General features: G+C 41.3%; 1 protein-coding gene across 1 annotated transcript in view; it reads right to left on the reverse strand.

Moving 5' to 3' along the window:
* Nucleotides 1–3,210, reverse strand: part of CHIC2 (cysteine rich hydrophobic domain 2) — an 85,904-nt gene extending 82,694 nt beyond the window's left edge. The window contains exon 1 of the mRNA XM_073891685.1: nt 3,184–3,210. The gene's annotated coding sequence lies outside the window, so the exon portion shown is untranslated. The remainder of the gene's footprint in view (nt 1–3,183) is intronic.
* Between the last annotated feature and the right edge of the window lie 12,493 nt (nt 3,211–15,703).

A 15,703-nucleotide genomic window follows, 5' to 3' on the forward strand; every position in this document is an offset into this window, starting at 1 on the left:
AGAAAGAAAGAAAGAAAGAAAGAAAGAAAGAAAGAAAGAAAGAAACCGAGATGGCTCAAAAGCCAAGAGGTGAGATGGCCTAGGGAGAGAGTGAGAAGATAAGAGTATCTAGGATGAAGGGATTTCAGTTGATTCCAGATGGGGAGAGGAGGAGGAACTGACAAAGGAAATTGAGAGGAAATAATCAAAGTGGCCAGAGGCAAACTGACACAGTGTGGTGTTACAAGTGAAAAAAAGGAAAGAAAAAGGAGGTAGCAATCATCATGTGAGACACTGCAGAGATGATGCAAGATAGGAACCAAAGAGTGGAGTGTCCACTGTATCTTGGAGAAGGACTCAATCAATATCTATAACCAGTAATTTGACAGAGCCAACTCAGAACCCCTTGACTCTGCAAACACATAGAAATCCTAAATCAAGTAAGGGTCCCTGGGTGGCTCAGTCGGTTGAGTGACTGACTCTTGGTTTGGGCTCAGGTTGTGATCTCAGGGTCCTCAGAGCAAGCCCCTTGTCAGCTCCGCGCTCAGCGGGGGATCTGCTTCAGGATTCTCTTTCTCTCTCCCTCTCCCTTTGCCCCTCCCCCCTCGCACGCGTGCACTCTCTCAAATAAATAAAATCTTTTTTTAAAAAAAATCCTAAATCAAATATAACCATTAAAAAACAGTAATAAAGGGGAGCATAACTCCCCACTCCTTAAGTGAGGGCTGTGCATAGAGACTTCCTTCCAAAGAGTGCGGTATGGAAAGTAAGGAAGACTAACCATCCTGGTGACACCTGACAAACACTACAGCAGCCAGGTGATCAAGGTCAACATCAACAGCTGTCAATCATGTTGATAGTAGGTACCTTTGTTATGATATGGTGAAAATGGCACCTAACCTGTCTGATCTTCCACCCAAACACCCATAACTCCACTCTAATCATGAGAAAAACATTAGACAAATTCCAATTGTGAGATAATCCTGCGTAATACCTCAACGGTACTTCTGACAACTGTTAAGGTCATCAAAAACAAGAAAAGTCTGAGAAACTGTCACAGACAAGAGGAGCTACAGAAGACATGATGACTAAATGTAATGTGGTACCCTGAATGGGATTCTGGAACAGAAAAGGGAAATTAGGTTAAAACTAAGGAAATCTGAATAAACTATGGGCTTTAGTTAATAATAATGTATCAATATTGGTTCATTAATTTTAGCAAACATACCTCAAGATGTGAATAATAGAGAAAATAGAGAGTATAGGGAACTGTCTGGACTATTTTCTCATTTTTTCTTAAATTCTAAAACTGCTCTAAAAAGCAGTCTATTAAAAAAATAGTAATATAGTAAATACTAAATTCAAAAGAGAGGAGAAACATTTTAATTCCAGAAGCAAAAATGAAGCCTAAAGCTTGAGTGATAGACTCATAGACTATACCATGGGGCTGGGAGGGGGAAGTGGGTAGGGAGGGAGTTATTGGACCAGAAGTAGTTCCAAGGAGCTAAAGGCAGGAGTTTTAACACTCAGGCTGTGTTAGGAGACTTGGCCATAGGTAGGTGTAAGGCAAGCGCACAGCAACCAACCAGGAAGAGCTGCAAGACAGAAACCAGAAAAACTCTGCTCATGGACCCAAGGAAGCAATGCAGAAAATTTTTCTCCTGGAATTCTGCACATATCAACCCGCTTAGCCTAACAGACATCCTTATAACGCAGGTACCATCTTCGTCCCTATTTTACATATATCCCAACTGAGGCAAAAGGAAATTAGGTAACTTGGCCCAAGGGGTCATGTAACTAGAAAGTGGTAGAACCAGGGGATTTGAGCCTAAACAGTATGTTTCCTCATCCCACAATCTTACCACTTTGCTCTACAGTCTTAAACACCAGCAGAGAAATATTAGATTATTTCCCTCTATATTCCCGATACCTACAACAGTGCTTGGCATATATTTAGTGCCTTATAAATATTAAATAGATGGCTACATGTATGAAATCATCCTGTTTCGTCCTTGATGATTTCACACTGTATATACATATTTACTGTGTCTGTCCCCAAATATTTTTATAATAAAACTGTAAAATCCATTTGGAGTCTCTTAGATTACCCTAGAATAATATCTATGGCTGCTCACCTGGTTTAAAACAATGCTGTAAATATGGCATACAAGTTCTACCGGGTTTTCTTCACTGCCATCTTTTACATTCACAAGGGCCGGAGACTACTCCTAAAACGATAGGCTCACAGAACCAGAATGGAGCCCATGAGTCATCTTATCCACACTGACTCCAAAACTTTGCTTCAGTCTAAATCATACGGTGTTTCCTTCTCTTTTGAACATCTCACTAATTACATTAAATAGCTATAGCATATCAGACATATGCAAAAATATGATGTTCTTCCACGGTTTTTAAAGACTGTGTTCTTTAAGGACTAAGACTATGCCTTGGCTTTTCTTTTTTTTTTTTCTTTTCCTTCCAATCCCTTGAATATTGCCTGGAATCCAAGAGTCATTCAACACATCTTCATCTGTTAATTCTCGTTCCAATCTCTAGAGAGACAAGTTTACTCTTTCTTCTAGGTGACAGTCTTTCAAATAAGTGAAGATATCCCCACTTGAAATCTTTTATCTTTGAGCTAAATGTGCCCATTTACTTCAAGCATTTTTCCTTCAAGAAGGTAGCTTGAAGTTCCTGACTCTTTGCAGAGACTGTATCTGACTCCTACCAGCTTCCTTTGGTGAACAGTCTTTTTATTATTTGGGGCCCAAAACCAGTGATTTGGCCATTGTGACAGCCAACCTCCAAGATGATCCCTACTGAGCCTCATCATCTGGTATGCCCCTTGTAGTCCCCTCCCATACTGAATAGAGCTGACTGGTGTGACCAGTGGGATTTGTGAATGTGACAGTATATGACCTCTGAGTCTACGTTATAAAAGATATGGTGGTATCCATATTATTCTCTTAAATCACTCACCCTGGAGGGAAGTCAGCTGCCATGTCATGCGGACACTCAAATCCACTATAGGGAGGCTCACATGGAGAGAAACTGAGGCCTCCCGCCACTCATGTGAATTAAGCCATCCTAAAAGCAGATTTTCCAGCCCTAATCAAGCCTCCAGCCCCAACAGCAGCCCCAACTAACATGTTGACAGCAATATTATGAGAGACCCTGTGCCAGACACCCAGCTAAGCTGCTTACCAATTTCTACTCCACAGAAACTGCCAGAATTAACCAACATTTATGTATTCTTCTTTCAGCCACGAAGATTTGAGGTACTCAGTTATGTAGCAATAGACGATTATTATAGCCAAGTTAGAAGAAACAGGAACTCGCTCTTCCTTCTTTTTTTTTTTTTAAAGATTTTATTTATTTATTTGACAGAGAGAGACAGTGAGAGCAGGAACACAAGCAGGGGGAGTGGGAGAGGGAGAAGCAGGCCCCCCGCTGAGCAGGGAGCCCGATGTGGGACTCGATCCCAGGACCCTGGGATCATGACCTGAGCCGAAGGCAGACGCTTAATGACTGAGCCACCCAGGCGCCCTCGCTCTTCCTTCTTGACCCTGGATATCATAAGAAATGGTAGGAAGACAAAGAAAAATAGATTGAATAAATTGATTAAACTATTAATTTTGAAGGTTTGGGGGATGTGTGTGTGTGTGTGTATGTGTCCATTTGTCGAAGTTTCTTTGGTATCTTTTTTAGTTGTTTTATGCCTCTGTAGCGATGCCATAATTCCATACTTATATAGACACTCAGTACCTAACTTTTGAAATATTGTGCTTCACCTTTCAGGCTTGAGGGGCACAACCAATTTTTGCTCCTGAATGGGTGTGATGATAATCTATTCCGCATCCTTTTGGAACTCTTACTGGGAGCCAATGGCCTTCTTACTCACCCATGTTAAGAGTTCTCTACACTTCTTTGAATGTGGTACAGTGAAGAGTTGGATTTGGTAGTGCGAGTCAGGCTGGACTTCTCACGTGATTGAGGTTAGCCAGCACCCAGCTTCATATGGGAACAAGGGTCTACGGCCATACCACCCTGAAAGCGCCCAACCTCGTCTGATCTCAGAAGCCAAGCAGGGTCGGGCCTTGTTAGTACTTGGATGGGGAATGTGGGCGACAGCCTACCCCTCTGTTCTCTCTCACTGCTCACCCCACCCCAACACATATGCACTGGCCTTGCTATGGTGTGTTTTCACTCACATTCTAATTTTTTCTTATAATATTTTCTCATACCATTTTCTTTCTGAATGTCTGCTTTTTACATTCAGGCTTTCGAAGTTTCTTTCTTTTTTCTTTTTAAGATTTTATTTATTTATTTGACAGAGAGAGAGCACAAGCAGGGGGAGCAGCAGAAAGAGAGGGAGAAGCAGGCTCCCAGCTGAGCAGAGAGCCTGATCGGGGGCTCCATCCCGGGACCCTGGAATCATGACCTGAGCTGAAGGCAGACGCTAAACCGACCGATCCACCCAGGTGCCCCTCAAAGTTTCTTTCTTTTCTAGTCTTTGACTACCGTGTTTCAACCTCTTCTTAAAATGTGAGTTACTTTTATATAGAACTAAATTTTGAAGGTAGAATCCTCTCAGATTAACTTTAGGGCTTCAATATTCAAGGTATTGTGTTGCTCCTAGTGGCATTAAGCACTTAAGAAGATGCATGAACAATTTTAGGCTTTGGGAAATCAACTAATAACTCTGTGCATGGTGTATTTAAAGGTATCGGTGTGTCCTTAGAAGATGTAATGAGCTATGAGGTATTCTGGAGGTTCAGAAAATGAAATGCACCCTACTGCCATGAGAATAACTTACACCTGGAGGCACAAAATAGTTGTAAGTGAATTTCCTCAGAAATCTTGCTATCATCTTTATTGTTGTAGCTAATTGCACCACGGGAAGACACTCAGATATGAACATGTAAAAGAATGCAGCCTCTATTCAGAAAAATAAGGGTAAAGTGAGGCAAAGAGAAAAGACCATCTACAAGGAAAAATAATATTTATAGCAGTGTTTACACAGTGCTAAACATTTTACAAAACATTTTCATTTGTGTCTCCTCTCACCCTCACAACACTCCAGTGAAAAAAACACTGGGATATTAGTTCCATTCTATAAATTTCAGAGGAAACAGGTTAAATAACTTATGAGCTCAAGTGGCTCTCGAAAGGCTAAGATACAGTGAAGATCAAAGAAAGACTCCTTTTGTTTCTGTGGGTAAGTTTCCATTACCAGGAAGGGAAGATAAATAAGAAGGAAAAAAATACAAACTTAATGAGAAAATGAGGCTAACCGTTTTTACATAGTATAATGAGGAACGGCTGAGTGGTTATAAAAAAGCTCATTTACCTCCCCAAACACTTAACATTCCCAGGATGATATTTAAGAAACAGGAAACTGGGTTGACTCAATACTTGTTATCCTCATCTGTGTAGTGGAGCTAATTATAGCACTCATTGCACAGAGCTGTTGCAAGGATTAAATGAGATAATATACGTAAAGAATGGTAAGTATTCAAGAAGTGTTAGTTGTTATTATTGATGATGGTGTTATTTCAATCAGGGTGGATAGAATACTAGAATAAAGAGCGGTAGATACACATTTTCATGCTGCACTGTAATCAGCCTACCCTAATCTTCCTTCAATTCTCTCATCTAGAGAATGAAGACAATGTTCCTGTCTAGCTGCCTCCCTCACAGAAACAATTCATCATGCCAGATCATGTTCTGAGCATTTATAAAGCCACATAGAAAGACAAGAAAATACTGCAACCATTTCTCTCCTGGGCTTTCTCTCTCTTTGCCCTTCTGAGCAAAGCCATACGGCAAGGCAGGGGAAAGCGTTTATGAGTAGCCATCCAGTCAGACCTACACAGGTGCCGGGCAACTTAAAAATTCAATGGCCGAACCGAAAAGAACAGTCAACTTGACTCACTGTTCTCTGAGATTCAAACGAACAGTTCATAGCATCTATAAGAGGTTCACTGAGGGGGCAATACATGTATCATCGAAAGAATAGACAGATTATTTTACCATGGATTAGCATAGTGATCAGCCTGTGAGAGGTTTGTCCACAAGGAGATACTACCTCCAAATATCCTTACAAGGCTGTTGTGGCTGTTGTGGCTGTTCACCTTAGAAGCGATCCCACTTTGGCTCGGAGATCTCACTCTGCCTGCGGTCTGTTGGATCCCTGTAACTTCATTCCTACAACACCCCTCCTGCCACCCCACTGCCAACCATGAGGAACTGACGTTTAAGGGCGTGTCACATGAGCAGGTGAACCTTCTTGTTGGTATCACATAACAGCTGATCATTCATGATTAGATCATGACTGTTGACGAAAGCAGGGCCATTTGGATCCATCTACACCTTGTGGCATCAGCATGCGATTCTACCCTGTCCTGCCTGATTTGAGATGCTTCAGGAATGATGTAACTTGGCAAATGAATCCAAAATCAAAAGCTCTTTAGATGATAATCTTAGATCAACTACAAGTGATGCCAGTCAACCCATGAATATAATATGTCTCACGTGTTGATTTTATAATTAGTGCCCACTAATGGAGGGGCTTTTTCAGTTTACTGAAATGAGCTTACAAATGTTAGATAGCTCAGGACCCTATCATCACACACACGTCAAACGCCATTCTGATAAATGCCATCACCAAAGGCTTAGATTACTTTCTGTTCTCATTCCTAAGATGATCAAAAACAACATTTTGATGGTCATGTTGAACAGAGCAATTCAGTCAGATTTAATTGAGCCAGATTAGGCTCATACCATTAGGGAATAGTCCTTCAATCCTTTTTAATCCCCCTTTTGTTTCTGGATCATAATTAAAATAACATAGAATGACTTTATTAATATAGTTTGAACTATATTCGTCTGTACTGAGCCTGTCTTCCAGTTTTCTGTTCAAACTGAAGAGATCTTCTTGTGATTTATTAGCTATTATCTCCACATTTTCCTACGTGACACTGAATTACACAATCATAGAAATTTTACTGTATACTTTCTCTTCCAGTTTAGTGTTAAAACTTCCCTTTCCAGAAAATTGACTTTATCCTTATCTTTTGATTTCTTCCTTTTTTTTTCTATATTTTCTTTCTCCTGAGATACGTTATTTCTTTCGATTATGATCATAATGACCTCTTTTTTCCTCTCTTCTTTAACTAATATCTCAAAGTTGTTTTAAGCACTGATTGAACAACTGTATTAAAAATTTTAACCACATGCCATTTTTTTAAAGATTTTATTTATTTGTTAGAGAGAGAGAGCACAAGTAGGCAGAGAGGCAAGCAGAGGCAGAGGGAGAAGCGGGCTCCCCTCTAAGCAGGGAGCCCGATGCAGGGCTCAATCCCAGGACCCTGGGATCATGACTTGAGCAGATGCTTAACCAACTGAGCCACTCAGGCGCCCCTACCACATGCCATTTTTGAAGATTAACAGTGAAGAAGATTTCTTTGCACTTAGACTATATATTAGTAGATACAAAAGTATTTCTCAAAAATATTTAGTCAAGGGGTGCCTGGGTGGCTCCATCGGTTAAACATCTGCCCCCTGATTTTGGCTCAGGGGTCATGATCTCAGGGTCCTGGGATAGAGCCCCTTGTTGGGCTCCCCCTCAGCAGGGAGTCTGCTTGTCTCCCTCTCCCTCTCCCTCTGCCCCTCCCCTCTGCTTGCACCCTCTCTCTCTCTCTCTCTCTCTCAAATAAATTAATAAATCTTTTTTAAAAACTTAGCCAAAGGGTTGCATATTTTAACCTCTCTAGGATATTAGCTAATAGCCATCAACTGTCAAACTCAGCATTTCCCAATGTGACTTTATTCTGAGAAAATCTAGTCCTGTAAAATGCTTCTAGAAGAAAAAACAAAGGGAAAGGTATTTTTTCATTTTCCTTTCTTCATCTTTTTTTTCTTTTTTAGTATCAATTGCTATGCTTTAAGTTGCAATTAACAAAACTGAATTCAAACTGTTTCAAAAAATGAAGATATTTATTGGCTTCACTGATGGTTAAAGTCTAGAGATGGGGCGGGCAAAATGCAATTTGCCCAGGCCTCCAGCTCCATTTCTGGATTCTGCTTACATCTGTGTATCAGATTCTTCCCTCTTCTCTACAAAATGACTGCAGCAGATCCAGCCCTCATATGTACACATTGCTCTCTCCAGAGCATTAGACAGAATCATTATTCTTTAAAATTTCTGAGCTTTGTTCTTATTGGACCTTCTCAGGTCACATGCTATCCACCAAGCCAATCATTGTGGAAGGGATAACATACTAATTGGCTTAGCCTAGATCATATGTTCCTTTGTGGAGCCATAGATAGTGTCAACTTCCCCAGAATTCCAAGGCTGAAGCCATACACTATTAATGCTGCAGAAGAAACTAACAGGGGGTGCCTGGGTGGATCAGTCGGTTAACCACGGCCTTCAGCTCAGGTCATGATGGGATCCAGCCCCACATTGGGCTCCCTGCTCAGTAGGGAGCCTGCTGCTTCCTCCCCCTCTGCCAGCCGTGCCCCCTGCTTGTGCTCTCTCTGTCAAATGAATAAATAAAATCTCAAAAAAGAAAAAAGCAACTAACAGGTGTCCACAATAAATAAATTTGGAAAATACTGGCTTATACCCACTTCTTAGTTCAAGCACAATCCTGAAAATGAGGAAGTCTTCAAACCAGAGAATAAGCACCAGGAAGAGAACAGCCACATGAGAATTATCATCACTAAAACTTAATATAAGACTATTGAAACAGAAGCCCTATTAGGACAAAATTTCTCTGTCATGCCCACCACTTTTCCCTGGTGCCTTGAAGAGTGCTTGACATATTGTAAGCACTCAAATATTTGTTGAATTAATGAAAGAACTGGTTTCTAATGAAGGGCCTTTTATCTGAGAGCTTTGTTCTCACAGGGAAAGAGGATCCTTAAAACTCTGAGTAAGCCCCTTCTGAGGAAATGGGCATGAAGAGGAGTGATTATTTTTCAGTTCTCCATGAGGTCCGGCTTTGCAGTTGCTGAGGCAGGTCCTACTTTCCTTTACTTCCCCATCTATGCTGACCAAGACATTCATCCACTGAAGGAAATTAGCATCCCTGTGTTCCTGCAACCTCAAATTTAATTACAACATTCAGTATGCAGCCCTGTGCAAGGAAGAATGGAAAGAGATGAAAAAAATACCAGAAACTGTTTTTGTTTTAAGAAACAGCATGGCAAGATTATGAACTGTAGAGTCTCAAAGACTGGGGTTTCCACCCAGGTTATGCTCTTTACTAATCATATGACCTCAAGCAAATTACTTAACCTCTTTGAACCTCGATTTTTCTCATCTGTAAAATGAGGATGATCTCCTCACTCTTCACTGTGACAATCAAGTGTAATAACGTGGCAAAATACTTAGTACGGTGTCTGCCATACCACTCAGTGAATGAATCAGTCATTATTATTCCCATCATCCAAAAAACTTCAAATTGACCTTGTTGATTAGTTCATTCAACTCAACAATCTTTCTAGGTGATACTGAGGGTTAGTTTACAAGATATTGCTCTGGAAAAATGAGGGTATTCATAAGTATCCTAAAGAAATAGGATATACCATGTAGAGATAAAACTTATAATTAAGCATACATGGAAACACTGAGGAATTTTGGGTAATCTGAGTTGTTACCATTAGGAAGAAGTCATATGAAGAAGCTACCACTTTGAGGAGCATTTTATTTTTTTTTAAGATTTTATTTATTTATTTGTCAGAGAGAGAGCACAAGGAGGGAGAGTGGCAGGCAGAGGGAGAAGCAGGCTCCCCGCTGAGCAAGAAGCCCGATGTGGGACTCGATCCTAGGACCCTGAGATCATGACCTGAGCCGAAGGCAGACGCTTAACCCACTGAGCCACCCAGGAGTCCCTTGAGGAGCATTTTAAAGATTAAAACTGGATGAGTGAGAAAAGGATAGAAGCACTTTAAATGGGGAAAGGTGTGGGTAAGAAGCCCCACATATGGGGCTGTATGTGCTATGACCACAAACAGGTCTGCCTGGTTGAAGCAGAGAGGTTGATCCAGAACATCATAGGATGAGGGCAGTTGGGTAATGTGGTAACTGACGGGAAAGTAATAAGACCAATACCAAGTTCCAGCTGATGATAAATGGTGACACTGTATATGATTTTGTGCATTGATTTGCCATTTCTCCCTCATTTTTCCATCTACATGGGATCTCAAAGATGAGCAATCGTAGTTCTGGAGGCGGGTGTGACAGTCCATTTTGCAAGCACTTTAAATCCTTCAGGAAACACAAACATCTTGTGACCTGGAACAGTCACTTAGGATTCTGACTCAGACTGGGAATCTGAGCAATGCTGTGCTAATAAGCCAGAACCAGGCCATAAACATCTGGCTGCCCTACTTGATGGATCTTTGGCATGTTGTCAGCAGGCCCTGTGAAGATAAAGTTGAATCTATCAGAAAATATCTACGGTCCGCATGGGAAAAGAAGCCTTTTGGAACGAAAACAAGGCAGGGTACCTGAATGTGACATCAGGATTTCCCTACTTCACTCTATTTCTATTAGATGGGATGGGATGGGGACTGAGTGCTCAGGTCAACTTTCTAAGGCACCTGGTTGGCTAAAGGAGGCTATTTAAAAATTTTTTTGAAAGATTTTTTTTATTTAGAGAGAGAGAGAGAGAGAGAGAGAGCATGAGTGGCGGAAGGGCAGAGGGAGAAGCAGGCTCCCTGCTGAGCAGGGAGCCCAATGTGGGGGTTCATTCCCAGGACCCTGAGATCATGACCTGAGCAAGGCATCACTCTTAACCAACTGAGCCACTCAGGCACCCCTGAAGGAGGGTATTTTTAACTCTAATCCCATATTCACACCAAGCTGCCTTCCAACTGGGGAAATGAGACTCTGAAACAGAGTCAGCATTTAACAAATATGTTAACTACTATGTGCCAATTACTCGGAAAGATACTATGCCAAGACAATGAGCTTGGCCATCCTAACCATCACCTCATCAACCCTCAGTAATTTCATCTCAGCTTGATGTTCCAACAATTATGTATAGTTTAAATACTATAGGCTGATGTCATGTTTATTTCCAACCCCAATTTCTCTGAAGTTCGGATATTTATTTCCAACTGCTATTACACATCAAAAATGTCCCATTGGCTGTTCTGACAGCACTTGCAACTCAAAATGCTTAACACCAAAAACCTCACCTTCTTCCTCTCCCACCCACTCTATCCACAAGTCCATCTGAAACAATGACACGCTGCTTATCTTCTGTAACCACTGTATTTGTTAACGGTGCCCTCACTGACACAGACAGCGGAGCCAGAAATCCAACCCCCCACTGACTCATTTCTCTTTCTGTACCACATCCCACCTAAAGAGCACCCGAGGACTGTTGGCACTCTTGAGTGTATCCTCTCCTCTCCTCTCTTTTCCCACCACTACTGAGTAATGTGACCTTCATCATCCTGAGACTGACTCTAAGACTTTAACTGCCTCTGATTTTTCTCTCTTCCAATCCACCCTTTATAATGATTTCAATATAAACTTTTCAATTTTCTACTTAGCATCCCTCGAAGACTATCCATCTAATAGTAGCTCCTACTCTTTCACCAACCACTCAGACCCTTTGTTTCTGCTGCTAAGCAGCCCCTGCTGTTTCTCCCTGCTGCATGCAGCCATTCCAGCTCCACAGAATGCATCGTCCAGGTCTGTGCTCACTCATGGACCCCTGGCCTAGAAGTCTCTTCTCTCATTGTTGTGTTATTGTTGTTGTTGTTGTGTTGTTTTTAATCTAAGTATATCCTATAAATAGTTCAAGGCCCAATCCCAGAGTCCCTGATGCCAGCTGGAAGACAGAATGGCTCTCGCCTCCATGATTCCATAGATTATTGCATTCCATTATCACACACCTATTAGAATTCACTGGGGGCTGTGGTGAGGTTTTAGTCATCTTTGTACCCTAGCACCTAGCACACACAGGCACTTAATAAGTAATGGTGAATTTCAATAGCAACTGTAGCTCTATTTCCAGAAGTTCATCTAACAGTATGACCTAGGCCTTATCTCTAAAAGTAGCCATTCATTTGATATGCTTTGTCTTTTGTTGGCAACTAAATACACAAAAACTTCTCTGGCTAGGGGTCATTCTCTGGCCAATATAAATGGTATTATGATCATTCCTAGGTACATTGTGTGGAACTCCATTAACTTGCTCAATCTCAAACAACAACCACCACCACTACCACCCAAGGTAAAAAAAAAAAAAAAAAAAAAAAAGCCCCTGCAGAATAGCAATGATGCAGTTAACTTCGGCTGCCATTGCTCCTTTCTGAACTATGCCTTCTGCATTTATAACTAACATCTGTTCCTTTAGAGCACCTGGAGCAGAAAAACAGTGTATACCTGAGACATGTATTACATTCTAAGTGGAGATGGCATGGGTTAATCCATAAATAACCAAACATCGAATCAATATATCAATAAAAAAATGGTTCTATTTCTTCTCTTGTCTCAAAATGTTTAAATTTTCCTCACTCACATAAAAATAATAATTCATGGTATTTGAAAGGTAACAGAGAAGTACTGTCATTTATTTTACTACATGCGAACATCCTTGAGGAAATGGTGTTATCTTTTTTTTAAAGTTTATTTATTTAGGGCGCCTGGGTGGCTCAGTTGGTTAAGCGACTGCCTTCGGCTCAGGTCATGATCCTGGAGTCCCGGGATCGAGTCCTGCATCGGGCTCCCTGCTCGGCAGGGAGTCTGCTTCTCCCTCTGACCCTCTTCCCTCTCGTGCTCTCTATCTCTCATTCTCTCTCTCTCTCAAATAAATAAATAAAATCTTTAAAAAAAAAAGTTTATTTATTTATTTTTTCAGTAATCCCTACACCCAGAGTGGGGCTTGAACCCATGACACCGAGATCCAGACTCGAACGCTCTTCCAACTGAGCTAGCCAGGTGCCCCAGAAATAGCGTTATCTTAAAAACTTGTTCAGAATTGGTAATCTTGTATTTATATCTATTTTCTGAATCATATTAACCTTTTTTTTGCTACCTTTGTAGTTCAATATGATAAATTCTTGCTCTAACAGCGGTTATTGATTACTCTTGAGATATTAATGTCCTCATAAGAGGATGTCAATTATTACTAGTATCTGTGGAAAACAATGGTGCTGTGTGCGCCTAGAGAATGAGGGACATTGTCTTGCTCAATCAGTTTTCAGTCAATGAGCTCATCAGCTAAATCTGATGGACTGACAGAGAACCCAAACATGAGGAAGGAACTGTAATGCCCTGACTAAGACAGTATGTTGGTTTGCCCAGAGCAGTCAGATGAGGGAGGGCATCCAGCCAAGTCAAGAGATTCAGGCCAGACTCCAAATGAGCTTGAGCTAACAACAAGACAATATCTCTTGTTTTCAACCCGGTGCAAATTATAAAAACAAGAGGATGTGGCCATTGTGGAATGTTCCCCCAAACATCACTTATTTAGCTGGGGATTGAACAGCTACATAATCGCAAAGGCAGGCGGTGGAAGAAGGACCCAGCCCTCATCCCGGGGCCAGAATTTAGAAGGATCCACAGTGAATCCAGTGACCTATATTTTCCTCATTTAGCCAAGAGGTTTAGAATAGAGAACTTGTTTCCTACCAAAAATGACACTCTGATTTAGATCCCAGTCCTGGATCTGATTTGGACACGTCCTTTAACCTCTGAATATCTCATTGTGGAAATAACAATTAAAAAAAAAGTCCTATCTAGCTTATATAACTGCACAGCCAATGACATAACATATTTAAGAGTCCTTGTAAACCCCAGCGTGCTATGTAGAGGTAAGATAGAATTGTGTTCAGGCATCTACCCAGAACACTGGCTTTCTTCTTTTGAATCCTCATCAAATATTGATGATGGCAACTATTATGCCAGGCACTGTTCTTAGTGACCCCATGGACTTAAATATCCTCCAGGAGTTTTCATTCTCAAAGGGAGATTCAGACAATAAACACATAAACTCTGTACACTTTATAGTATGTTGGAAAGTGGTAAATGCTATGGAGAACAAAATAAAGCACGGTAAGGGGGGTTAGGAGTCCAGAGGGCACAGTAGGGGCTTTGATATTTTTTTTTAAAGATTTTATTTATTTATTTGACAGAGAGAGACACGGCAAGAGAGGGAACACAAGCAGGGGGAGTGGGAGAGGGAGAAGCAGGCCTCCTGCTGAGCAGGGAGCCCCATGTGGGGCTTGATGTGGGGCTCGATGTGGGGCTTGATCCCAGGACCCTGGGATCATGACCTGAGCCGAAGGCAGACGCTTAATGACTGAGCCACCCAGGCGCCCCGGGGCTTCGATATTTTAAAAAGAGTGAGCAAGTGACATTTGAGGGAAGACCTGAAGGTAAGCAAAGGGAATCGTAGGGAAGAGTTCTCAGCAGAGGGGAAGGCCAGTGCAGGAGTGGGTCAGACAAGAAAGGAAAGCCGGGCGAGTGAATAGGCCAATAGGAAGAGAGGAGTTCAGAGAGATAGCCACTGTTAAGATCATGGAGGGCCTTTTTGGCCATTGTAAGGTCTTTGGTTCTTACTCTGACCCAATCTGACTTCTGTTTTTAGAGGCTTCCTCTGGCTGCTGACTTGAGAACAGATTGCAGAGGCAAGGATGAGAGGAAGGACCCAGTCAGAAGGCTCTGCAGGAGACCAGAGTGTGCTTTGGACCAGTGTGATAGTGGTGAGGATGTTGAGAGTGGTCAGTTTCTGGATGTTTTACAGGTGGGACCATCAAGCCTTCCCCACAGATTAAATGTACAGAAAGAAAGAGAGGATTTGAGGAAGATTCCAAGGGTTTAGGACTGAGACACCACAACAGGGATGTGCCAGTCTGGAAGGGAGCTGGAACTCCTCCCCCTTTTCTCCTCCTAATTGCCAGGATATTTTCCTTCAAATGTGTAAGTGTGGATAGTGTGGGCAGAGAAACAAAATTGAGTTGGTCCTACTTGGTGACTGCTGGAAGGGACGGATCACTTATAACACTACTTCTCTTTGGACCTCAGGTTCTCTGATTGTAACATAAGATGGATGGGTCATCTGGATAGTGGCAAAATTCATTTCCAGCTACTAAATTTGAAAGCCTAGATGCTGCAACCAATTCTCATATTTTTCAAGACTTTTTAAAATATATTTTTTTCTTGAAAAAGTCTCAATAAGGAAATTCAATATTTAAAGATACTCTCTTCGGTTTAAAACAAAATTATCTTGTGGTCCTAGTTTGAAAACCAAAAACAAAAAGTAAGACAGTAAGACATTAAAAACAAAACAAAACTACCATGTCCCATAATTGTTTATACAGTACCTTATTCCAGGGAGGTACGTGGCTAATCAGGAAACATACTTCCTATGTCATACTTAATTGGAAGTTTCGCTCACAAGGTTAAATTACAGCATGCATTTTGTGTCATTGTGAAAATATTCCCTTTCACTTTAATGGCACATGGGTGGACTAAAAATGCTTCTAAGGTTGCCTGAAAGGACATTTGGCTCTTGTAGTTTCTTGCTGTCTTCCCCTAAAAAACTTCCCCTTGACAACTGCACTAGTAATAACATTGGTTCAGGAGGGTAAGAAGTTAGTAGAGATAAATAAAGACCAAGCATCTAGATATTCACAACCTGATGCTACAAAGCAATATAATGTAAATATACACAAATTAATTTGAATCTGTAGATAA

The sequence above is a fragment of the Callorhinus ursinus genome, unplaced genomic scaffold (assembly GCF_003265705.2).
Source record: "Callorhinus ursinus isolate GAN/ISIS: 27379988/994484 unplaced genomic scaffold, GSC_fseal_2.0 scaffold4, whole genome shotgun sequence".
NCBI lineage: Eukaryota > Metazoa > Chordata > Mammalia > Carnivora > Otariidae > Callorhinus > Callorhinus ursinus.